The 25888-nt window shown below is 38.2% G+C and overlaps 1 long non-coding RNA gene across 1 annotated transcript; it reads left to right on the forward strand.

The window, feature by feature from the left end:
* Positions 1–12421: 12421 nt before the first annotated feature.
* On the forward strand, positions 12422–24728 carry LOC107796506 (uncharacterized). The gene is made up of 3 exons (XR_012710792.1): positions 12422–12740; positions 19482–21010; positions 24467–24728. It is a non-coding gene; the product is annotated as an uncharacterized LOC107796506 (long non-coding RNA).
* Positions 24729–25888: the final 1160 nt, after the last annotated feature.

The following is a 25888-nucleotide window of genomic DNA, read 5'->3' on the forward strand; positions in this document are numbered from 1 at the left end:
TACTTAAAGTCGCGCCTAAAGAATCTAACGCGTTATTATCTTTGGGGAAGGCAGTGGAATTCACTAAACAGTCCGTCCCAAACTCTAAATATTTATCATGGTCAATTATTGAGGGCCCCGCAATTTGTATTTTTATTTGGCGAGGCTCGTCTCGTTATTTTAGAAAGGTATCCTAAAGGGACTACATTTCTGTTACGTTTGTCCCTAAAACTAAAAGAAAAGGAACATGCTAATCTAACTATATGCTATTGCCTAATCCGGATTCTTATCAACTTCTGATTAATTATTTACAGAGTAGAGAAAACACTACACTTCAATGGAAAATTGCTTTAGTTTGACAGAAGAAATCCGCTTATTCTAATGAAATGCGACACTTAATCCGAACCAACATCTTTAGGTCAAAATTAGATTAACTTGCTTAAACAGGGTTAATAGAATTCCTTATTGAAGAATACTACCGATAACATTCAAAACTAATCCTATAAAGGCCTAAAGAAATCGAAAACCGGGCAGTTCAAAACCACATTATATTTGACTAGGTTTAATAGCCATTTGCCCTTACTTATTCAATACATGCTGAAAGAGTGAATTTAATTTTAACAATCACATTAAATAATTTCACATTCCAAGAGTTCTATTTACGTTCTGTATGCCACTAAACGAATCGAACACCACAGTTCAAATCAATATAGTACAAGCTTAATAATGTATTCTCTATCAGCTGTAAACTACAATTTACATAAACTTAACAACATTTATGAAAAGGCAGTCAGTAAACGGGTGATTATAACTCCTTCAAATCTTTCTATTCATGCTTTTTCAATGTTACATTCAGCTACACCAATGTGAGACTTGAGATGTGTACCTGGAAACAAACTGAAAATGCCAAAGAGAAGAGGAAGAAGATAGGGAAATCAGCAACAACAGGAAACAAAATAGCAGCAGCAGCAAGGCAGGATAGCAGCAGACAAAGAAATACAGCAAGAACAGGCTCGAGTGCAGAAAATGCAACTATGGCCGATAGAAAGCAGTAGCCAAATGACAGTAACACCCAGTGGAGTAGAATCAGAACTCCAGGCAGACCAAACCAGTAGTAAACCAATGAAAACACTCGACTAGTAGACACAACTGGAACTTCAAAGAATCAGAATTGATTTAACAAGTTGAACAACTGAAAACCCAAATAACAATAGAAAGAAACAATTTCTGATTGTAGATTGTATACTTTCTATCTCTTAACCTCTCTCTATCTGTGTTTTCCTAAAATCAGTTCTATCCTTTTCAATCCTCTCAGTCTAAGTATCCCTCTATGTCTGTATCTCTTTGTATGTATTTCAAACTCTCTCTTTCAAAACTCCTCACAGTGTGTTTTTTTTTCTCTCCCCCTCCTCTTTTTTTTTAGATCCCTCCGTCCAGTCTGTATGTCCTCCCTTTTATAAGCCTTCATATTACCCCTTTTACAGCCTGATAGATTATCACCAATACCCCTCCCATGTGCCTTCCATTTTCAGTCCCACTTTAGCTAATTAAGTATTAAACCCCATCAACATTCCCTGGCAGATTTAACTTTTAAAAGGTTTAATGCTTCTTTAAACTAAAGCAAAGTATGGGCAGTAGAATGTATCTGACAGCATATGCTGTCAAACCATTTTAAAATTAAAAGCCCTTTTGTGCAGGAAAACAGACTGTGCACAAGGCACATGAGGTGAACCAATGCACATGCTGTGCACGAGTGCACATGCCCTCCAATTCCGCATTTAAACCAAACATCCTCAACAGCTATAAGTAAACAAAACTGGTTCTTAATTGATTCAACAAATGCTTAGCAGAAGTAAGTCGATTTGTTATTGTTCGGACAGTTGAAACTAATTGACGACACATGTTGACTCGACTATATTAGCATTAACATACACAATCGTAGCCAAAAATCAGTCATTTAAACAGTATCGATACATGGTTCGAATTATACTGACTAAGCATAAATGCACTCGAGGAGTCAACTAGTCAGTACAAATTTGGAATACAACCAATACACATGTCTTATCAGAATAGGAGGGGTTCAAACAAAACAAAGTGGTTCAGGAAAAGTGGACAAACAGAAGTTGGTAAAAATTCAAAGACACAAATTGAAACAAAACATGAACAGACATTTAATCACTCACATGGACCAAACAGAAATGAAGAAAGCAAGCAAGACTCACCTCAAATCTTGAAAAATCAAAAACCTTGACTCGGACTTGGACAGACTTTCTTAAGGCTGAACGGACTTTAATCGAAGTGTTTCTCAGATGAGAAACACTTCGATTAAGGTCCCTTAGACCTTAATTTCTTTGGCTCGAACGGGTATGAACCAGTGACGAAGAACTACAACATTTCCAAAACTCAGATCCGGGATTCATGCTTCCCTGGTCAGATTCGGACCAAACCAAGTATGGTTTGGTCACGAGGGGGTCTGGGGAGTGTCTGGTGTGAAGCTGGGGTTAAACGGTGTAGATCGAGTTTTGACTCGAATCTTCAAATGAAGATTCAAGGACCTAGAGGATGATTCGAACTAAACGGTTAACAGGTCTATGTTCAGGGTGGTGAGGGGGTTCTATGGTGTTCAGGGCGAGGTCACCGGCGTTCATGCCGCCGGTTTTTCATGGTGAAGAGTACAGGGGCGGCTCTAGGGTTTGTGGGTTTGGGTGAAGACGACGAGGCTGGGGTATTGGATAGGGGGTAGGGTACGATTAGAGACTTATATAGTTAGTGGGTGGGCGGATCTCGACCGTTGGATCAACCGAAATCGATGGCTTGGATCTAAGGGTTTAGGGGAAACGATGTCGTTTCAACTAATGGGGGTTTGGGTTGGTCCGGGTGGAAACGGGTCGGGTTCTGTTCGTGGGTATGGGAAATGTGATCTTGGCCGTTGATCAATTTGAGATCAACGGCCCAGATTAGTTTGGACCAAAACGGTGTCGTTTGGATACCCTAGGTATCAGCTGGTGTTGGACCGGGCAGGCTTGGTTCTGGGCTGTTTGTTTGGGCCAATTTTAACAAATTGGCCCAAATCCGGAAAGGAAGAAGGGACCTTTTTTTTTTTTTTTTATTATTTTTTTATTTCTTTTCCTTATTTATTTTAAAAACAAAACAAAACAAAAAATCAAAAATTAAATACACACTCAATACAATTATTCGCACACACACTAAAATATTTCAAAATAAGTAAAATCAAACAAAACAAAATCACGGACAAAGATGCATGTTTATGCCTTTCTATTTAAACCATGTTACGGTTCAGATTATGCATGACACGTACACATTTTTTGAATTTTTAATAAAGTAAATAAATAAAAATGGGCCAAAGTCACAAATAAATCAACAAAGTGCTGCACAAAAATCCAAAAATTGTACAGCAGGACCAATTTTTATTCTTTTGGAGCGACTGTCGCGCAAAACAAAAATCACGTGCTCACAGGGTCGACCTCTTCTTTTCTGGTGATGGCTCTTGGTCGTACGGGGTCGACCTCCTCTTTTTTGGCGATGGCCCTTGGCCGTAGGGGTCGATCTCTCCTTTTTTGGTGATGGCCCTTGGTCGTAGGGGTCGACCTCTTCTTTTTTGGTGATGACTCTTGGCCATACGGGGTCGACCTCCTCTCTTTTGGCGATGGCCCTTGGCCTTAATGGGGTGTTATTTCGAACTTATCAAAATAACAGCTCGTCGTCATTCGAGCAAGGTCAAACCTTTCTTTGATTTGATGGCGAAGGCCCTTGGCCTTAAAGGGTGTTATTTCGAACTTATCGAAATGTTAACCCGTCGTCGTTCGATCAAGGTCGAACTCTTTTTCTTTGGCGAAGGCTCTTGGCCTTAAAGGGTGTTATTTCGAACTTATCGAAATATTAACCCGTCGCCGTTCGATCAAGGTCGAACTCTTCTTCTTTGGCGAAGGCTCTTGGCCTTAAAGGGTGTTATTTCGAATTTATCGAAATGTTAACCCGTCGTCGTTCGATCAAGGTCGAAATCTTTTTCTTTAGCGAAGGCTCTTGGTCTTAAAGGGTATTATTTCAAAGTTATGAAATGTCAACCCGTTGTCGTTCGATCATGGTCGAAATCTTCTTCTTTGGCGAAGGCTCTTGGCCTTAAAGGGTGTTACTTCAAACTTATCGAAATGTTAACCCATCGTGATTCGAACGAGATCGACCTCTTCTTTTTTGGTGATATATCTTGGCCATACGGGTCGAACTCTTCTTTTTTGGCGATGGCTCTTGGCCATAGGTGTATTATTTCGAGCTTGTCAAAATGTCAACCCGTCGTGGTTCGAACGAGGTTGATCTCTTCTTTTTTGGTGATGGCTCTTGGCCGTACAAGGTCAAACTTTTCTTTTTTGGCGATGGCTCTTGGCCGTAGGGGTCGACCTCTTCTTTTTTGGTGATGGCTCTTGCCCGTACGGGGTCGAACTCTTCTTTTTGGCGAAGGCTCTTGGCCTTAAAGGGTGTTATTTCGAACTTATCGAAATGTTAACCCGTCGTCGTTCGATCAAGGTCGAAATCTTCTTCTTCTTCTTTGGCGAAGGCTATTGGACTTAAAGGGTGTTCCTTGGGGGAGTCCCAATTTGCTTAATTTTACTTGCATTGGAGAATATGATGCATTTTCTGGGGGAGTCCTATTTTGCTTCTTCTTCTATTCCACTAAGAGAAATAGTTAGTTAAAACAAAATAAAAGTGTTCATTACCTCAATTTGATCGGTCGATGAGCGAAGAGGAGTGACCATATTCCCTTCTCTGGTTATGCTTTTAGTGGCCGCTACCAATTTTGGCGTGGCTGTCCGCTTTAGTAAAGTTTTTTGTTGTATAGATAGCATATTATCTGATAGAGGAACAGTTGGGGAAGAAGAGGGCACCAGATGACCATATCTCTTTTGTGCGCCTTTTTGTAGATCCACGCTATTGTGGTACTATGTCCCTGTTCAGCTTCTATTTACCTTTCCCCATGTGGTGGCTTCTTGTACTGGACTTCAATTGTATATGACAAAAGCAAAGGGCTTATATCACTAGCATTTGCTCTTGAAACCGTAATGATAGTCGCTTTGGGCGATTCCTTAAAGGTCGTCGCCGGCTCGGCGTAGTAACGAAGCAAATGCATCGATGACATTGCCGACGTCGGCGCGTTCTCTATCAGTTTCTCTGTCGACATTGCTACTGCTATTGCTACTTCAACTTGAATTAATTTCATTTTGTCCAATCATAAGAAACTCCTTTGGCATTTAAAGAACACAGAAGTTGTACGAATATTCTCTTATACGAATAGTATATTAAAAATTTGAAGCTTCTCCTTAAAGCTTGTATGTCCCATAAGAGAATAAATAGTAGAATATCCAACGTAAGTGGAGTATATGCTAAAATAGCCCCCAAACACTTGTCAGAGGTATCAAACTCATATTCCACAGATTATTCCAAATATTAAATGATAATCAAAACCCAATTATTAGGACCATCTTATACGGAAAGTATATTAAAAATTTGAAGTTGCAGAAGCGAAAGAGAGTTTAAGAAAGTTATTTCGTCTTTCCATGTTATTATAAACAGTTGTACTAGGAAATATCTACCATGAACAGAACGTGAAACTGGAATTGAATTCTAGATCTAGAGAAAACTAAAATTTTAACTAGAAAATCCCCACAGACGGCGCCAAATTGTTTGACTCAAAAGATATTAAAACCTTTTTGAACAAATCAATCATAGATGAAGGGGTAAATCCTAGTTAAAGATAATTAGCTCTAGATCCGAGATGAATAATATGAATAGAAAAACATAGCCGAGTATAAATATTGGCCGTGATTATGGCCAGATTTAATAGCATAAAGAAAGATGCATTAAGTAACATTAAATGAAAATAAATGTAAATAAAGAAAAAGATTCACCAAATCTTGAGTGGAGCGGATCCTCTTTCATTTGATCAAGATGAATGATAACAAATACAAGAACCTTAAGACCCTTTTTAGATCTGATCAAGGTCTGGGATCCCAAATCCTCTAATTTCTTTAAAGTAGTACGTCTACATATTTTCTAGAGAGAAGGAGAGGAAGAGAGAGAGCCAGCTCCCCCTCCTTTTGGAAGTCCTCTCTTGGGTTATCCATAGAAAATCCTAAAAAAGTACAATTAGAGGGAATATTCAGTAGAATATTCCCTTTGAGGATTCCAAAGCAAACTAGCTATTTTATCACTGTCCGACCTCGGCCTTTTTGATGACTGTCCGACCTCGGTCTGTCCGGCCTCGGCTATTGGTGACTGTCCGAACTCGGCTATTGATGGCTGTCCGAACTCGGCTATTGATGGCTGTCCGATCTCGGCTATTGATGACTGTCCAACCTCGACATGTCCGACCTCGACATATCCGACCTCGACCTGTCCGACCACGACCTTATATCTTTGCGTGCTAAATTTCTCTGATCTAATTTTGACTCGTACACTAATCATTGTCAACGACAAAGAAACTAATCCTTTGTCATAATAGGTGCACGTTGACCTTATATAAGTAATATAAGCTGTGTGCGTATTTAATGTTATCACGACTGTGAATGAAATCGGTCATTTCAATAATAACAATCACGGAGGTAAAAGACTCTGTTACGCCTAAAAGGAATGTAATGCGCTTTCGCTAATTTTGAATTGAAGAATCTGAATTGTGATCAAAACAAAACCAAAGAATTTGTATAACCCTATTATTTTCAAAGCCGTATGGATGACAAATGGATAGTGTATTTTTCTTTAAAAAATTCTCTCAGAAACGTGTATAAGTATCACGGCTTACTATCACAATAGGTCTTTGTCTACGATAAAATCTTGAAAGTTCCAACGTAAGCGGTTTATAACTCAAAAGACTTTTATACTACAATAAACTAACTTTCAAAGAGTATTCTTACTCTATTTTCATACATAGACCGGCATTTCCATTTCCATTCGAAAGAAAGAACAAGAGAAAAATTTAGAAAGCACTCATATGTAATATATCACAAAAGATTTACAAAGATTACAAAGGAAAATATGCGAAAGGGTATCAGAGGAAATTATGCGAAAGGCCGGTCCATGTATGAAAATAGAGTAAGAATACTCTTTGAAAGTTAGCTTATTATAGTACGAAAGTTTTCTGAGTTATAAACAGCTAACGTTGGTTATAGTACAAAATTTTTCTGAGTTGTGTAGCTTAGCAAACCGTCTCATATGGGTTGTTGAAGCCATCCCCTTTATAGGAAAACTTTTGCGACTATAAGTAAATTAACTGTTTGTGTAGTTTGGCAAGTCTTCCCTTAAGGGTTGTTGAAGTCAGCCCCTTTGTAGGAAAACTTTCGTATCTATGAGTTAGTTTGCTTTCTTGGAGTCTCTTACTTTGTTCCTTATACTGTGAGGTTACAAGATGCCCTTCCAACTACTACAGGGCCTCCTTTATATAGGATTAGGAGGTTACTACAAGACAAACTTACATTACAAAATAAACCTATCTTACATGGCAAATTTATCTACAAGTGGGTCCCTCTTGGCATGTGAAGTACTTTAGGCAAAACAACTAAAAGCTTCTGAAAACATGTGAAAGAGGTAAAATATACATGGTATAGCATGTGAAAGTATGCGGGAGCATGCGATGACATGTGAAAGTAGGGTGTTGCATGTGACGAAGCATGTGAAAGTATGTGAAAGCAAGTAGAAGTGGGCCCCAGATAGTATGGAAAGATGTGGAAATTTGTCTTGGCATGGGTAGATGATTTTTGAGGGTTGTTTGGTAGGTAATGTAGGATTATGGTGGGATTAGCAGGGATTTAGATAATTATCCTTCATTGATTCTAGGGATGTCTTCTAGGCATCTTTTCAAAGACCTTGTGTAGTAAAGTCTGGAACTTGAAGGTCCTTCTTCGATGTGTTCTTTCTCCTTTGGATTAAGAGATGTAATCCGCAATCTTAATCCGGAGATGTCGTGAGTGGTCTTTTCTCGGATGACTTCGTATGAGGTTTGATATTCTTTTGCTGCTTCCCAGACTCTTTCCCAGTGAGGATGAGTGCTGGTATAATTCCAGCTTGCCCAATCTTTTGGCCATATCTTTCTTGGGATGCACCTATTTTGTTGGAAAAGGATTCTTTGTGCCTCGCTATATTCTTCTTCCATTGATAAAATGGACATGAGAAATTTCCACCATAATGACGCCTCTGCTTATGCCTGGACTTTTCCATTAATAATATTCACTGGCCTATGAAACATGAATACCTTTGCTGTGTAGGAATCGTTGAAATATTTTATCCAATATCTTCTAGGTTTAAACCACAGTAAAAATACTTTAAGAGCTGGTTCAATGTTATCAAAATCCTTGAAGACGTTGCATTTGAATTCCATGAAAATATAATACTGATGGCATAGGTACCAGAAAAATCATAATAGTTTTTGGGGAAAATCCTTGGCTTGGGCTATGAATATATGGCAGAATGGATATTCTAGGTTGACTCCATAAGGCTTAAGAATAGATCATCCATATTGTCGGAAAACTTGGAGCTCATAATAAGTTCTTCTTTCCATTAAAATTGATGGATCAAAGGGATCCATGAGGTTGAACAACTCCGACGGATAATCTATTAGTTCAATGAGCTTGTTCCTGGTACATTTGAAAACATGAAGATATGGCTGAATAATTTTTGCTTTGACATCATCTTCGCTGGGGAAAATCTCTTTGAGAATTCTTTTGGCCAGGATAGAAAATCTGCGACAGTCTTGGGGAAAATCTCTTTGTCATTTCTTTGATATCCTTTCAGGTTTTGTCATTTCTTGATTGCCATTGCCAAGACTGTCTAGAAGACCCAATTGGAGAATATGATGAATACCATCTGCGTCATTGGGAAAGATTTGACCTCAACAAGACCAAACCAAAATCCAAGAAAAGGGGAAAACCACTGAAAATGATTTTTGAGCCAAATATAAAAATAAAGACCCTTCAATTGGCTCATTAAGCCGTCCAGGTAAATATGAATTTCTTATTAGTTACAAACCCCAGGAATGACCAAAATTACTAGAAAAATTCACTCTAAGTTGGGAAGATAGTGAAACCACACCCAAACCCAAATAAATCACCATCAGCTCATACCCCAGAATCCAAAAAGTCACCTGAACATAAAATTTCACCAACTCAAAAAACCTCAAATCCCACACAACCACAAATATTCATGCTAAGCCCTTCAAGCTCCAGCCATACCCAAGATTTTCCTACACATCAACCTTTTGAAAAAGAGGGTATAAGCCATGCTACGAAAATTTCCAAGAAAAACATAGTGCTACCTACTGAAGAAAACCCCTAACAAGTGACATTGAAACAACAATGAACTGGCAATCAGAAAACTCCATCTGCCAAAACAAAATGTCAAACAACATTGGCAATACCATAAAGAACGTGGCCCATACACAAAACAAAATGACGAGAAAAGTGGAAACAATTGAAAAAAAGGTAGAGCATACATCGTCTCACCATGCAGGACTAATCAAAGCATTGGAACTAATGTTGGCAAATTTACAACATAATATTTGTCCGCCAGGAACTTCACTTTTCCAATTCTTCCAACAACAACAAAAGGAGACAATTTCCATCAGAGAACAAATTCAACTTTTAAGAAATGACCACTTTGAGATACAAAAGACCCCAGTTTTTCCCTCAAAACCTACCTTCTTCCCTATAGCGCCACAAGAATATTCCCCACCTAATTTGGACTACACCTTTTCTACTTTTTCACCTACCTCACAAAATCCAATCTCTTTCACCCAACCCTTAAAAGAAGAACATGATTTTGATATTGCAAAAATAGTTTGGTAAAGGAAAAATGTTCTTGCGGCAAAAATCAAACCAAGAAAAGGCGAGATCATGGTGAAAGTTCAAAAGGGTCCAACCCCGAAAATCTGATTATTTCTGTCCAGAAGGCTCCAAACCTCTATGTCTCCCAGCAAAGAAACATATCAGAAGAAGATACCCTATTGTCAGAATATCTAAATTCATCAGACGATGAAATAATGGAAGATAGCTCTCAATCAAGCAATGAATCCACAACAAACTCTTCCGAAAACGACAATCCCCCAATATTTGTAAACTAGCTAAGAGACCTAGAAATATCTGAAGTAGATGAGGAACAAGAAGGCAAGATAGATGAATCAATCCTAGAAAGAAGATATGAGCCCATAGCGTCAAAACCAGTTGGAACTGTTTTCCACACTTTCACCTTAGATGACGTCAAGGTTTCAAAATTGCCTCAAAGGATCCAAAACTTCTATACTTGGATAGTGACCAAAAATTTGGTGGAACGGGAAAAGTATACCATCCTTTCAGAACTCACTTCGTGGTTCTCAGGAATCCTCAGAGATTGGTGGAACTCACTTGGAATTCAAGACAAAAATACTTTTCTTACTTCCCAAGATTTTGCCTTCAACATCAGGATCCTACATGAAGATTTTTGCGGAGATACTGGCCAAAGACAGGATAAAATGCGAAGACAACTCTTCGAGATAAAGTGTGTGTCATTCGACAGAAATGACATTGACAGGCATTTTCAAAAAATGGCCAAGATATACTTCGAGATCGGTGGAGACATCAATCTAAAGCAAGCCTTTGTCTTTTCCCTTCCAAAGTTGTTGGCAAGGCGAACCATGACCATCATTGAAGAAAAGTTTCAGTCCATAACAATCCCATAAATTGGTTACGTCAGGCAAGCTATTTTTGCTGCATTGGTTGACATTTGTACAAAGCTCTCTGCCCTAAAATAAATTATCCAACACAATCCAGCGCTTGACAAAGCATGTTGTAAATCTGATCTAATCACCGAATCAGGATGTTCCTGCCACACATCTAGGCGACGAAGAGAATTCAGGAGGTTCAGATGGCCAAGAATTCCAGATGGAAAATCAAGGTCCAAGAGACGCACAAAATATTTCAGACGTAGAAGACCAGGAAATTTTCACAAGAAAAACAGATGTTTTATTTGCCACAAGAGTGGACATTTTGCAAAAAATTGTCCCCAATCAAGAAGATCTGTCGAACTCCTTGAAAAAATTGAAGATTACACTGGCATACATCTAGGAAAAGAGGAGGACCTTGAATCCATATTCTCTATGGATGATGAACCTAGTGAAAAAACTTTATTCTCTCTTGATATCTATGAAGATCAAGGCAATGATCATTACCAAATTTCAGAACCAATGATCGAAGCCCGAGAGGAGATCAATGCTCTGTTAGTCGTTCCTTATGTAAAACTCAAAGTTTACTCATCCAAATGGGATAAACCAACTCGAGTTATTGCTTTCATCGACACTGGAGCTGCTTCCTCACTCATAAATCCTATTGTTCTCCCTGAAGATCAATGGATGCCGCACTTTAAGGATTTTAACATTGCATCAAATGGAATCCTGACTACCACCGTCATCACAAAGCATCCGGTCACAATTGAGTTCTTTCCAGGATTGAAGTACAGAACCAAACTGATAGGGTCAGATGTACCAGGAAAAGATCTTATTCTTGGATTCGACATTTACAAACAACTTAGAGATCAACTCCAGATCAAAGCTAACAGGATAGGTTTTAAGAAGCAGTTCAAACCTTATTCTGAGGTTCCAAGGCTATTCCAAATCACCAACGACGAACAAATCAAAGAGATTGAGCAAAATCTCATTGAGCATTCATGTGCTGAATCCCACAAGGACTTCATGAAGAAATGGAAAAGCTCGTTATGAAAAAACGAAGAGTTTTTTATCGAGCTCCCTTTCAAGAAGAATGAAAACATCAATCTAACAAAAACCAGTCATTCAGGCATGAATCCAAACCATCTTCAGCTTGCAAAGAAAGAATATGAAAAACTCTTAGAATTTGATCTAATAGAGCCATCAAATTCACAGTGGGTGTGAGCACCTAATTTTTGCCCTACATGAAAATAACTCCTAAAAATAAATCAAAAATAATTTTTAAGGGATTTTAGAGTTTTTCTTTATTTAATTGCATTTCATGCATTTTCAATATTTTAAAATCATACAAAAATCAAAAAAATTGTCACGTTTTAATTTTAGGCTATCTTAGGTTTAATTTGCATTTAGGAGTTAATTATATTGCCAAATGTATCTTTTAAATAACTAAAAATAAAAAAAATTGCATTCTTAGGTTAATTAATTAATTAGTTACATTAATCCGTCTTTAGGCAAAATAAATAAATAGGCTAGCCATATAAAAATTAGATTTAATTAAGGTTTAAGTTTTAAATGGCTAGAGTTTGTAAAAACTTAATAAAGAAGGAAAAGGAAGAATTTGGTTGTATGTAATTGGGCCAAAAGAGGTGGCCCAAATGCTTAAACCCATTAGCCCCAAAAAAAATCGGACCCCTTAGAAAACCCTCCCAAGCAGAAGCAAACGACGCACACATAGAAGATCCCCCCCCCCCCCTTTTTCAAGAAGACGACGTCATTCCTCTGCCCCCTCTTCAGCAACAGCTTCCCCCCCCCCCCCCCACACTCTCCTCTTCTCACCTTTCCCATTCATGAACATACACAAGCACACACAAAAAGGGAGACGGAAAAAAAACTTAGAAAAGGATCTAAAGGCAAGAGTTGGGGAACAATTTTCCGGGTTTAGAAGCTGCTGGATTTGAACTCATGAGGCTGCTGATTACTGCTTGGTTGCTCCTATTTAATCAAGCTCCATTTGCCCTCAAACTTAACCTTTATTTGGTCATTGCCTTATATTTCTTTGCTTTAGGTATGTAAATCCTAACTTATTCTCTTATTCTGAATTATGGATGAAACTTTGTTGTATACCTGCTAAGTCTCATACTGATTAAGAGATGTTTTCCTAAGCTTCAAGTTCTGTTGCTTTTTCTCTTATTCTTAATCGATGTTTAATGCTGAATATATTGTTCTCCACTAAGATTTTGAGTTGTTTGAATAGGGTCTTGATGGATTTGAATAATTTAGGAAAGTCTAATTTTTTTTTATTTATGAATCTATGATGGTGGTTCGAATTTAATCTAGATCTACTTGTGTTGAAGGTCCTGAATGAAAGATTTTAAACATCACTGAAGTCATTGAGTCAATCAGCTCCCTCCTACGTTATTGTAGAAGTTGCCGGTTGTGGAAATCATTTTATAATGACATGAGGAGTAATTAATTACACTGCTATAACCTTGTTTCTGATCTCAGTAGCTTGAATTGAATCTCTGTGAACTTACTAAGCAAATTACTAGCAAAATATACATATGCATGTTTGTGTTTTTTTTGTGTAATCCACAATTTCAGAATATCAATAAAATGGCGAACCACATGGTCGTGTCCGTCAGATTCATTTGAAAATAGATGCTTCACTTGCTCCACTAAATCATCTGTATTTCTTTATGTTATAATACACTTTCAACAAAATCCTCCAACAAATAAAACAAATGAAGTGAAAAGAAAAAGAGAGCAGTGGAGCTTTCATTTTGTTTCTACTCTTAGAAGAAAGGAACCTCTGCTTCTATATCTGATGTCGGGGTCTGTGAATCCAAAGGAACAAACCAAAGGAAAAGATTTGAGTCAAATTTATCTCATTTCGATTTTTACTTTGGTTGATTATCAAGGAGCATAAAGGTATAGAGGTGTCAACTCAAAGTTGATCCAATGGAAAGAGTACTATTTTATATTAGTTTGAATATTGGAGGAATAAAAACTTGCTATATTTACGACAGTGGTTAACAGTTTGAAATGCACTAAAATGGAAAGTAGGCAGTAGTTGAAATTTTTGGAGAGAAACCTTGCGAACTTGGCATTTTTTTTTGTAAATTATTACAACTACGGGTACGGTTCCGTGACATGGTTGTGATGCAAAATTAGATTAAAGTAGGAGCATCTTTAGTTTTCCTTAGAAGAAAAAATATATAAACCTTTTCTTAAAATAATTTGAGGTGTACCATACACAAATAAAATCCATAAGCTATGGCCCTCGCATTAATATTAACTTAGTATAGAAAAACAACCTTTTTTTACACGCGCTAGTTGCTTTAGGCGCGATTAATATACCATCGTGACTATGGGTACGGTTCCCGTGACATAGTTACGATGCCTAGTTCCAAAATTCGGGGGTGCATTTCATGTAACCCGATCATAACAACTTTAAATATTAATAAAAATAAACGTATCGCGAATCGCAGGTACATTTCATGTAGCGTAATTTGTGGTATGTTCCAAAACGGCAAGTGTACGACAATCGTAACTTGTTTAAGAAACAATTCCATAAATCCTAAAAGCAGTTTAAAGTAATTAAAAGCGGCTATAAAATTAAAAATGCATATTATGTTTAAAATATGTAGCAAATTAGATAATAGGGCAATATTAATAGTTTAAGCGACCGTGCTAGAATCACGGAACCCGAAAATGCTTAACACCTTCTCCCGGGTTAACAGAATTCCTTACTTAGAATTTCTGGTTCGCAGACTTTTTAAAAATAAAGTCAAAATTTCCTCGATTTGGGATTTCAAAATAAACCGATGACTTGGGACACCAAATAATTATCCCAAGTGGCGAATCTGATAAATTTAATAAAATAATACCATTTTGATTAATGTCACTTTAATTAGAAAAACTCCCTTATATCCCCCTCGGGTGGTCAAAAGGAAGTGTGACAGCTCTGGCGACTCTGCTGAGGACCATAACCCAGAACATTTGGTTTAGGGTTCAAGAATTCGAACTTAGAATGACTGTTATACTTGGCTTTATTTATTATCTGATTTTTATATGTTTGGGCCTAATGTACTAAATGCCGCTTTTTACCGCTTTGATATTGTTTGAATTGTATATAAACTGTTACGAAATCCTCTTCTCTCTGAGTCTTCTAAATCATCTGGGAAGTGTACACTTCATGTAACTTATTTTCTGTTAGAGTCATATCCCAATTTTAGAACGAGGTTCGGACAAGGTGCAAAGCCGGTGAAACTTCTGTATTACCAGTATGCTGCCCCCCATCGGCTCGAGCTGTCTGCTCGGGTAAGCCAGGTCTAGAACAAATACACCAGGTTTTTAAACCTAGAATAACATAGCCTTATGCCGGATCCCTAGTAGGAACGCTTATTTGCATCACATGCAATTGACATTGGGGACTCAACATAGGGGTTGAGTCCGTCTAGGATAGGTGTACCCAAATTAAAAAGACCATCCTGATGCATCTTACGTGCTACTTTCGCATCTGTTTGTTTCGGTTTGCATAGTCGGAATGATTTGTGAAGATGAGGAACTTGATCTGGCACTGAAGGCCATTGCAGCCATTGCCGAGATAGAAGAAAAGCCAAAATATGGTCGCCAAGCATGAAAGTTCCCCATCAGAGGGGAGTATCGGTATCCAGTCTTGCTATCCTTTCTGCGTCCGGATTATCTTAGAGTGTGGTACGAATATTTTAATTTATTGTCTTACTTTCTGATGTAAACCCTTCTATCTTCAAAAATTGAAAAAAATATCAAAAAAACGAAAAATAAAAAATATCAAATGAAATTAATATTTCATTGTCCAGGAATGTCTCTTTTCTTAATCTTGTCATTTTTCTTATTCTCTTTTTTGTTCTGTCAAATGCAGATTTCAATAACATGACATGCTTGCGGACTTCATGCTCGGATCCTAAAATGTTGTCAGAAATTGAAATAATGAATCAAGAATTAGATTGCAATGAAGATAAGTTTTAGGAAATAAAACAAAGAGTTGGAACAGTTAAAGGAAAATTGGCTCCAAATTGGAAAGATTCCTACATGGTAACAAAGGTACTACAAAGAGAGCGTCGTACCTGGGAAATGTCGAAGGAAAAGATCCTGAAACAACTCTCAACCCAGGTGCAGTCAAAAGGTACTATGTTGGATCTTCTATATAACAATAATGTTCTCCGGTTGAGATGAAGAAGGCTTTTATTTTCGTTACCCAAACACTATCAATCCTTTGAAAACCCTTTGAGCTGGTTACTTTTCTTTGATTACCCTCTTTGAAACTTGAAAGTGTTATTGAATAAAAAATAAAAAATGAAATGAAAAAAAATGAAAAGAGAAAAAAAGAAAAATTACAAAAAAGGAAGAAAAGGGCAAAAAGAAAAAGAGAAGAAAAGAAAGATACAAAAAAGAGGGGGAAGAAAAGACAATGAAATGAAAAAAAAAGAGGAAAAAGAAAGGGAAAACAAAACAAAACAGAAAACAAAAGAAAATCAAAAAGAAAGTTTCCTGAACTATGTTCGACTTGATTCCGAAAGGATACGTAGACAACTTCTCTCTGGGGTTCAGTCACACCAAAACAAAAATTCAATTTCCCCCCAAAGTGAAAGTGGAACAGATGTTATAATGATTCAGTGACGGTTCGCCAAAAGATTCCAAAGTTGTAATTTGATCCAAATTCCTTTTACTCTGAACCCTGTTCAAGTCCTTCCGATCAATCAATGAGAATGTTTAAGAATCGGAGAACGTAACTATTTAGATCTAATACAATCAAGATGAGAGAAATAAAATGAGAGAGTTTTATTGGTGAAAACTCACACGGGCACCGTAAGGCGATAGTGAGCAGAGAAATTGAAGATGAGAGAGTCTTGTTTGTGAAAACTCGTAAAGAGCACTATAAGGCGACGGTGAGAAGAGAAATGAGAGAGGTTAATTGGCGAAAACCCGCAAAGGGCGCCGTTGATCGAAAAGAAGGAATACCTTACAACCATTGACACTGAAAGAGTCCTGGCAAGGTTTCTCGATTTTGAGGCAAAAGTTGTGATGAATTTCTCAGAGTCGGACGGTTTACACAGATCATGCATCCAGTCCAAAAGGCATGTCATGTTCATTGAAGTCCGCATGTACCCCAGATAAGTCCTTCTTCCTTTCCTCGAAAGGGACACTACTTGTTTTAAATTCATCATCCTGTCCATTATTTATTTTTCTTTGAATTCCTTTCGGTCTAACTCTATTCCGCAACTGAGACAAAGAAGGGATGAGAAGACTGATTTACAGGGTTCTCATTTGACATGAGCTAATATACAAGAAGACACCCAGCCTTCGCAAGGGCATCAAGTCGACTTCGACCGGCCATGATGGCTGATGTTTTGAAATTAAAAACTCTTAGAAGTTGAAAAGGTTGAGTTCCACGTGGCTAATCGTCTCAGCAAAGATTTGAAAAAGCCAAGGTACCCCAAATGCTCTGAAATTGATGTTGGAAGAAAGAAGCCGGAAGTGAAAGGCCTACGAAGGCAGAATAAAGTCAAAAAGGTTGAGTTCCACCGACCAACTGTCATGGCAAAATCTGGAAAAAATCAGAGGTTCTCAGGGCCTGAAATGAAATCGGTCCTCAAGAAACGAGCAGTTGCAATTGAGATCTTCATCAAAGAAGCCGGGCCAAGATCAAGTGATTGAAACAATCAAGGCCACAAAACCAACCACCATTTCAAACTAACAATTGTTCGTTGTTTGAAAACATGAAACAGGTACAATCCAAAGCAACCTTGCAAGAAGCAGGTGCAACCAAAGAGAAACTGTGCAAGGTCTAGAAACAGCTTTGAAGCAATAATCAATCCAAAAGGGAAGTCTCCTCCGAATTCTTTCCTGCATTTTTATTCATTTTCTTAAAACAAAAAGAAGAAGAAAGAAGAAAAATTCAAAATCATGGTAGCCTAGGGTCCCCAATCTCTAGTTACGTTTTTCCAACATAGGGTCTCCACTCCCTAGTTGATTTTATTTTACGCATAGGGTCTTCACTCCCTACTTGAAGTTATTTTAGACATAGGGTCTCCACTTCCTAGTCGTGTTTCCAACATAGGGTCTCCACTCCCTAGTTGAGTTTATTTTTAGATATAAGGTCTCCACTCCCTAGTCGCCTTTCCAACATAGGGTCTCCACTCCCTAGTAGACTTTATTTTAGACATAGGGTCTCCACTCTCTAGTCGTCTTTCCAATATAGGGTCTCCACTCCCTAGTTGAGTTTATTTTAGACATAGGGTCTCCACTCCCTAGTCGCCTTTCCAACATAGGGTCTCCATCCTAATTGAATTTATTTTAGACATAGGGTCTCCACTCCCTAGTCGCTTTTCCAACATAAGGTCTCCACTCCCTAGTTGAATTTATTTTAGACATAGGGTATCCACTCCCTAGTCGCCTTTCCAACATAGGGTCTTCACTCCCTAGTTGAGTTTATTTTTAGACATAGGGTCTCCACTCCCTAGTCGCATTTCCAACATAGGGTCTCCACTCCCTAGTTGAGTTTAATTTTTAGACAGAGTCTCCACTCCCTAGTCGCTTTTCCAACATAGGGTCTCCACTTCCTGGTTGAGTTTATTTTTATACATACGGTCTCCACTCCCTAGTCGCCTTTCCAACATAAGGTCTCCACTCCCTAGTTGAGTCTATTTTTAGACATAGGGTCTCCACTCCCTAGTCTCCTTTCCAACATAGAGTTTCCACTACCTAGTCGATTTTATTTTAGATATAGGGTCTCCACTCCCTAGTCGCTTTCGCAACAAAGGGTCTCCACTCCCTAGTTGATTTTATTTTAGACATAGGGTCTCCACTTCCTAATCGCTTTTCCAACATAGGGTCTTCACTCTCTAGTTGAGTTTTTTTTAGACATAGGGTCTCCACTCCGTAGTCGCTTTTCTAATATAGGGTCTCCACTCCCTGGTTGAGTTTATTTTTAGACATAGGGTCTCCACTCCCTAGTCGCCTTTCCAACATAGGGTCTCCACTCCCTAGTCGCCTTTCCAACATAAGCTATCCACTCCCTAGTTGATTTTATTTTAGACATAGGGTCTCCACTCCCTAGTCGCTTTCCCAACATAGGGTCTCCACTCCCTAGTCGCTTTTCTAACATAGGGTCTACACTCCCTAGTTGAGTTTATTTTAGACATATGGTCTCCACTCCCTAGTCGCCTTTCCAACATAGGGTCTTCACTCCCTAGTTGACTTTATTTTAGACATAGGGTCTCCATTCCCTAGTCGTATTTCCAACATAGGGTCTCCACTCCCTAGTTGAGTTTATTTTTAGACATAGGGTCTCCACTCCGTAGTTGAGTTTATTTTTAAACATAGGGTCTCCACTCCCTAGTCGCCTTTCCAACATAGGATCTCCACCCCCTAGTTGATTTTATCTTAGACATAGGGTCTCCACTCCCAAGTCGCTTTTTAACATAAGGTCTCCACTCCCTAGTTGATTTTATTGTAGACATAGGGTCTCTACTCCCTAGTCGCTTTTCCAACATAGGGTCTCCACTCCTTAGTTGAAGTTATTTAGGCATAGGGTCTCTACTCCCTAGTCGTTTTTCCAACATAGGGTCTTCATTCCCTGGTTGATTTTAATATAGATATAGGGCTCCACTACCTAATATCTTTTCCCAAGGATACACAATACTGATTTTATTGTTTTCAATAAAAAACAGTTTAGATTTTGTTACAATTAATCACGAAATTTTCCTAGCGAAAACTGGGGTAGAAAAATTTCATTCGTTTGTTTTCTTTGGTGCCTAAATAGGTTTTCACCGTGAGGAACAAGGTTTGAGATAAACAAAATAAGAATTCCCAATCTAGAATAAAAGAAAAAAAAAGAAAGAAAAGAAAAGAAGTTAAGCTCTAAGTGCAGAAGCGAAGAAAAGATGCGGACTGCCCAAGATGTGATTGAAGTCACAAGCTTTGCATGTCCCGCCTTGATCCGAAGAGCTGAAGAAAAATGAACCAGCATTCGCAGCTAATGAGCATCAAGATTCAGATCAGAGTCCGCATCCAGTCAAGACTCAAGATCGAGCTTCAGAAGATTTATAGACAAGAATCTTGTAACTCATACTTGATAGACTTAGCTAGTTTAGCTTTTTATTTTTTATTTCGGTGTAATAAGGAGATCAACAAGCAGAAACGACAGCAACAGCAGTGAAATCACAGTCTCGGTAGTCCCAGCTACTAAAATTTCCAGAACTACACCGACCTGATTCCTTTATAGCCAAGGATATGTAGGCAACCTCCGAAGCAAGGTTCGGTCAAACTTTTTCAAAATTCTTCCAAAATAGAGTTTTAAACAGGCAAAAATTGCTCGTAATTGCTCACTTTATCTTTTTTCGAAAACTCTTCATGTTTCCGAGCAAAGAGGGACAGCTGTGAGCACCTAATTTTTGCCTTACATGAAAATAATTCCTAAAAATAAACCAAAAATAATTTTTAAGGGATTTTAGAAGTTTTTTTATTTAATTGCATTTCATGCATTTTCAATATTTTAAAATCATAGAAAAATCACAAAAAATTGTCACGTTATAATTTCAAGCTATCTTAGGTTTAATTTGCATTTAGAACTTAATTATATTGCCATATGCATCTTTTAAATAACTAAAAATAAAAAAAATGCATTCTTATGTTAATTAATTAATTAGTTGCATTAATCCATCATTAGGCAAAATAAATAAATAGGCTAGCCATATAAAATTAGATTTAATTAAGGTTTGAGTTTTAAATGGCTAGAGTTTGCAAAAACTTAATAAAGAAGGAAAAGGAAGAATTTGGTTGTATGGAATTGGGCCAAAAGAGGTGGCCCAAATGCTTAAACCCATTAGCCCCAAACCCACTACCCCTTAATTAAAAACCTAGATATATTAAAAGGGACCTAGACCTAACATGAGAGGCTAGATCTAAGACAAAAATCGGACCCCTTAGAAAACCATCCCAAGCAGAAGCAAACGACGCACCCCTCATTAGATTCCCCCCCCCCCCCCGCCTTTTCAAGAGGTCGGCGTCATTCCTCTGCCCCCTCTTCAGTCACAGCTTCCCCCCACACTCTTCTCTTCTCACCTTTCCCGTTCATGTACATACACAAGCACACACAAAAAGGGAGACAAAAAAAAACTTAGAAAAGGATCTAAAGGAAAGAGTTGGGGAACAATTTTTCGGGTTTAGAAGCTGCTGGATTTGAACTCGTGAGGCTGCTGATTACTGCTTGGCTGCTCCTATTTAATCAAGCTTCATTTGCCCTCAAACTTGACCTTTATTTGGTCATTGCCTTCTATTTCTTTGCTTTAGGTATGTAAATCCTAACTTATTATCTTATTCTGAATTATGGATTAAACTTTATTGTATACCTGTTAAGACTCATACTGATTAAGAGATGTTTTCCTAAGTTTCAAGTTCTGTTGCTTTTTTTTTATTATTCTTAATCGATGTTTAATGCTGAATGTATTGTTCTCCACTAAGATTTTGAGTTGTTGGAATAGGCTCTTGATGGATTTGAATAAGTTAGGAAAGTCTATTTTTTTATTTATGAATCTATGATGGTGGTTCGAATTTCATCTAGATCTGCTTGAGTTGAAGGTCCTGAATGAAAGATTTTAAACATCACTGAAGCCATTGAGTCAATCAGCTCCCTCCTACGTTATTGTAGAAGTTGCCGGTTGTGGAAATCATTTTATACTGACATGAGGATTAATTAATTATACTGCTATAGCCTTGTTTCTGATCTCAGTAGCTTGAATCGAATCTCTGTGCACTTACTAAGCAAATTACTAGCAAAATATACATAGGCATATTTGTGTTTGTTTTTGTTTAATCCACAATTTACAGAATATCAATAAAATGGCGAACCACAAGGTCATGTTCGTCAGATTCATTTGAAAATAGATGTTTCACTTGCTCCGTTAAATCATCTGTATTTCTTTATGTTATAATACACTTTCAACAAAATCCTCCAACAAATAAAACAAATGAAGTGAAAAGAAAAAGAAAACAGTGGAGCTTTCATTTTGCTTCTACTCTTAGAAGAAAGGAACCCCTGCTTCTATAATCGATGTCGGGGTCTGTGAAGCTAAAGGAACAAACCAAAGGAAAAGATTCGAGTCAAATTTGTCTCATTTTGATTTTTACCTTGGTTGATTATCAAGGAGCATAAAGGTATAGAGGTGTCAGCTCAAAGTTGATCCAATGTAAAGGGTATTATTTTATATTAGTTTGAATAGTGGAGGAATTAAAACTTGCTATAGTTAAGAAAGTGGTTAACAATCTGGGATGCACTAAAATGGAAAGTAGGAAGTAGTTGAAATTTTTGGAGAGAAATCTTGCGAACTTGGCTTCTTCTTTTTTTTTTGTAAATTATTACAACTACGGGTACGATTCCCGTGACATGTGATGCCAAATTAGATTAAAGTAGGAGCATCTTTAGTTTGCCTTAGAAGAAAAATATATAAACTTTTTCTTAAAATAATTTTAGGTGTGCCATACACAAATAAAAATCTATAAGGTATGGCCCTCACATTAATATAAACTTAGTATAGAAAAACACCCTTTTTTACACGCGCTAGTTGCTTTAGGCGCGATTAATAAATCATCGTGACTATGGGTACGGTTGTCGTGACATAGTTACGATGCCTAGTTCCAAAATTCGGGGGTGCATTTCATGTAACCCGATCATAAAAACTTTGAATATTAATAAAAATAAACGTATCGCGAATCGTGGGTGCATTTCATGTAGCGTGATTTGTGGTGTGTTCCAAAACGGCAAGTGTACGACAATCGTAACTTGTTCAAAAAATAATTCCATAAATTCTAAAAGCAGTTTAAAGTAATTAAAAGAGGCTATAAAATTAAAAATGCACAATATGTTTAAAACATGTAGTAAATCAGATAATAGACCAATATTAATAGTTTAAGCGACCGTGCTAGAACCACGAAGCTCGAGAATGCTTAACACCTTCTCCCGGGTTAACAGAATTCCTTACTTAGAATTTCTGGTTCACAGACTTTTTAAAAATAATTAAATTTCCTCGATTTGGGATTTTAAAATAAATCGGTTAATTGGGACACCAAATAATTATCCCAAGTAGCGATTCTGATAAATTAAATAAAATAATTCTATTTCGATTAATGTCACTTTAATTGAAAAACTCCCTTATATCCCCCTCGGGTGGTCAAAAGGATGTGTGACAGCTCTGACAACTCTGCTGAGGACCATAACCCAGAACTTTTGGTGCAGTAAAAAGGAGGTGTGACAATGGGCATGTGAAGCATTTTATGTCAACAAAAGAGCTGAGAAGACAAGTGGAAAACTCAAGTTAGTTATTAACTACCAGCCACTTAACCACTTCCTCCAAGATGATAAATTCTTAATCCCAAAGAAACTCACTCTTTTCTCCTGCTAAGCCAAGGCCAAATATTTTTCCAAATTTGATCTAAAATCTGGATTTTGGCAATTTGGAATCTACCTTAAAGAAAGACCCAAAATGAAATTTTGCATCCCCGATCATCACTTCCAATGGAAAGTCATGCCATTCGGATTAAAAACTGCACCCTCTTTATTCCAAAAAGCCATGATAAATATTCCAACTCATCCTCCATACCTCCTTAGTTTACATTGATGACATCCTGTTATTTAGTGATATATTGGAAGAACATGTCAACTTGCTTCGTCAATTGAGGCATTGATAACACAGTACGGGATCATGCTTTCAGCAAAAAAGATGGTTCTTGCTCAAAAGGAGTTCTATTTTCTCGGAATGCATTTTGTCCAAGGTGAATACAGTCCAGGACCACATATATGTCAAGAATTACTCAAATTTTTGGATACCATCCTTACAACAAAGCGGATCCAACAATTCTTGGGTGTAATAAATTATGTAAGAGATTTCATCCCAAATATCTCTACATGCATTTCACCACTCGCAGAAAATCTCAAGAAAAATGCTCCATCATGGGGAGAGAAACAGGATGAAGCAGTCAGAGAAATAAAAGATATATCTAAAAATGTCAAGTCCCTCTACATCCCTTCAGATGGTAAGAAGATACTACAAACTGATGCCAACAATAAATATTGGAGTGCCATTCTATTTGCAGAAAAAGATGGCCAGAGAAACATATGCGGATATGCCAGCGGAAAGTTAAAAGATACCGAGCAGCATTATCACTTCACTTTCAAGGAAATTCTTGCAGTAAAGAATGGAATCAAGAAATTCAACTTTTTCTTGACACCGCAATAGTATTATATGATGGGATCGGGTTGCACGCCGCAACAAAGAGTAATAAGGGAGGACAGGTGGGAATGAGTTGCACGCCATAACAGGAGGAATAAGGGTGATATGTGTTGATGAGTAATAAGGGTGGACAAGTGGGATCGGGTTACACGCCGCAACAAGGAGGAATAAAAGTGAATATTGATTTGGTTGTTGTTTATATGATGGGATTAGGATGCGCCCCGCTTCAGTTGTTGTTATGTGTTCATATCTGTTGAGGTCTGTTATTGTGATGCTGGAACACCCTTAAGGATTAGTTATAGCTAAAACATTAGTGGAATAGTTGGATTCCGGATTTACCTAATGCCAGTTATTGCTTTATACACTTCGTATTTCCTTTTTGTTTATCATAAACTGTTGCAGCTTGTATATGTTGTATGCCCCGTCATAGCATCATCACTACTTCATCGAGGTTAGGCTCGGCACTTACCAGTACATGGGGTCGGGTATACTGATACTGCACTTTGCACTTTCTGTGCAGATTTTGGAGCTAGTGGCTGATCGCGAGGTTGGTTGCTATCATTGCACACTGGAGACCCAAGGTAGTCCTGCAGGAGTCCGTAGGCCCTGACGCCCCTTTCTATTTCATTTTATTTCCTTTTTATCTACTACCAAGACAGATGTAAACTTTTCATTCAGACCCTTATTTGTAGTAATCTTTGACAGTTCATGAGTTGTGATGCCAGTTCTAGGTGGATGTTACTTTGGTTTTCGTTATTGTATAAAGTTAAGCTTTTAGATTATTTTCTTCCGCAATTATTTTCGCTGGTTTATATTAATTCAGTCTTTAATATTTGAAAGATAAAAGAAAAAAAGGTAGAATATTCTGAAACGTTGGTCTGCCTAGCGAGTACAATGATAGGTGCTATCACGATCCCGACGGTGGGAAATTCGGGTCGTGACAAGTTGGTATCAGAGCTCTAGGTTACTTATGTCTCACAATTCACGGACAATGTTGGTAGAGTCTTAGGGATCGGTACGGAGACATCTGTGCTTATCCCCTAGAGGCTACAGAGTTATGAACAGTTTCACTTCTATTCATCTCTATAGTGTGATTTGATCTCTCAATGCTAATTAAACACTCTACTCTATTTTTTCGCAGATGGTAAGAACGTGTACTGCTTCATCAGCTGACTAGTAGCCCGAGCCCCCAGTAGCAGCTCCTGCGAGGGGTAGAGGTCGAGGTCGTGCTAGGGCCCGAGGAAAAGGCAGGGCTCAGCCTAGAGCTCGAGCAGTAGCACCAGTGGCAGAGCCTCATGTTGAGTTTGACAATGAGGTTCTAGCCCAGACAGTTCCAGCAGGACCAGCTCAGGTCCTAGAGGGGTTCATCGCTACTCCGGCATTCCAGGATGCTCTGTCTAGTGGGCCTTATGGAAAGTGTCACATAGGCATGCATATTCCCTATAGCACCAGCTATCTCTCATGCTGGAGGAGGAGCCCAGACTCCTGCTACTTGCACTCCGGAGTAGATGGCTCCCCAGTTTCAGACTCCAGCAGCTCAGCCAGTTGGGGTAGTTTAGCCGGATGTTGTGGCACAGACTGGTGATGCGTCAGCTATGTCTTCAGATACTTTGTAGAGGTTAGACAGGTTCACCAAGCTCTTTACTACGACCTATGATGGTACATCTTCAGAGGATCCCCAAGACTATTTGGACAGTTGCTATGAGGTTCTTCGGAACATGGGAATAGTGGATACCAATGGGGTCGACTTCGCTGCTTTTAGCTTATCAGGTTCCGCCAAGAAATGGTGGAGGGATTTTTGTTTGGCTAGACCAGTTGGGTCGCCTGCTTTGACTTGGGATCTGTTTTATTAGCTATTTCTTGAGAAGTTTCTTCCTGTCACTTAGAGGGAGAACTATCGAAGGCAGTTTGGGCGTCTCTAGCAGGGTTCTAAGATTGTCAC

This window comes from Nicotiana tabacum, chromosome 6 (assembly GCF_000715075.1).
Source record: "Nicotiana tabacum cultivar K326 chromosome 6, ASM71507v2, whole genome shotgun sequence".
Lineage (NCBI taxonomy): Eukaryota > Viridiplantae > Streptophyta > Magnoliopsida > Solanales > Solanaceae > Nicotiana > Nicotiana tabacum.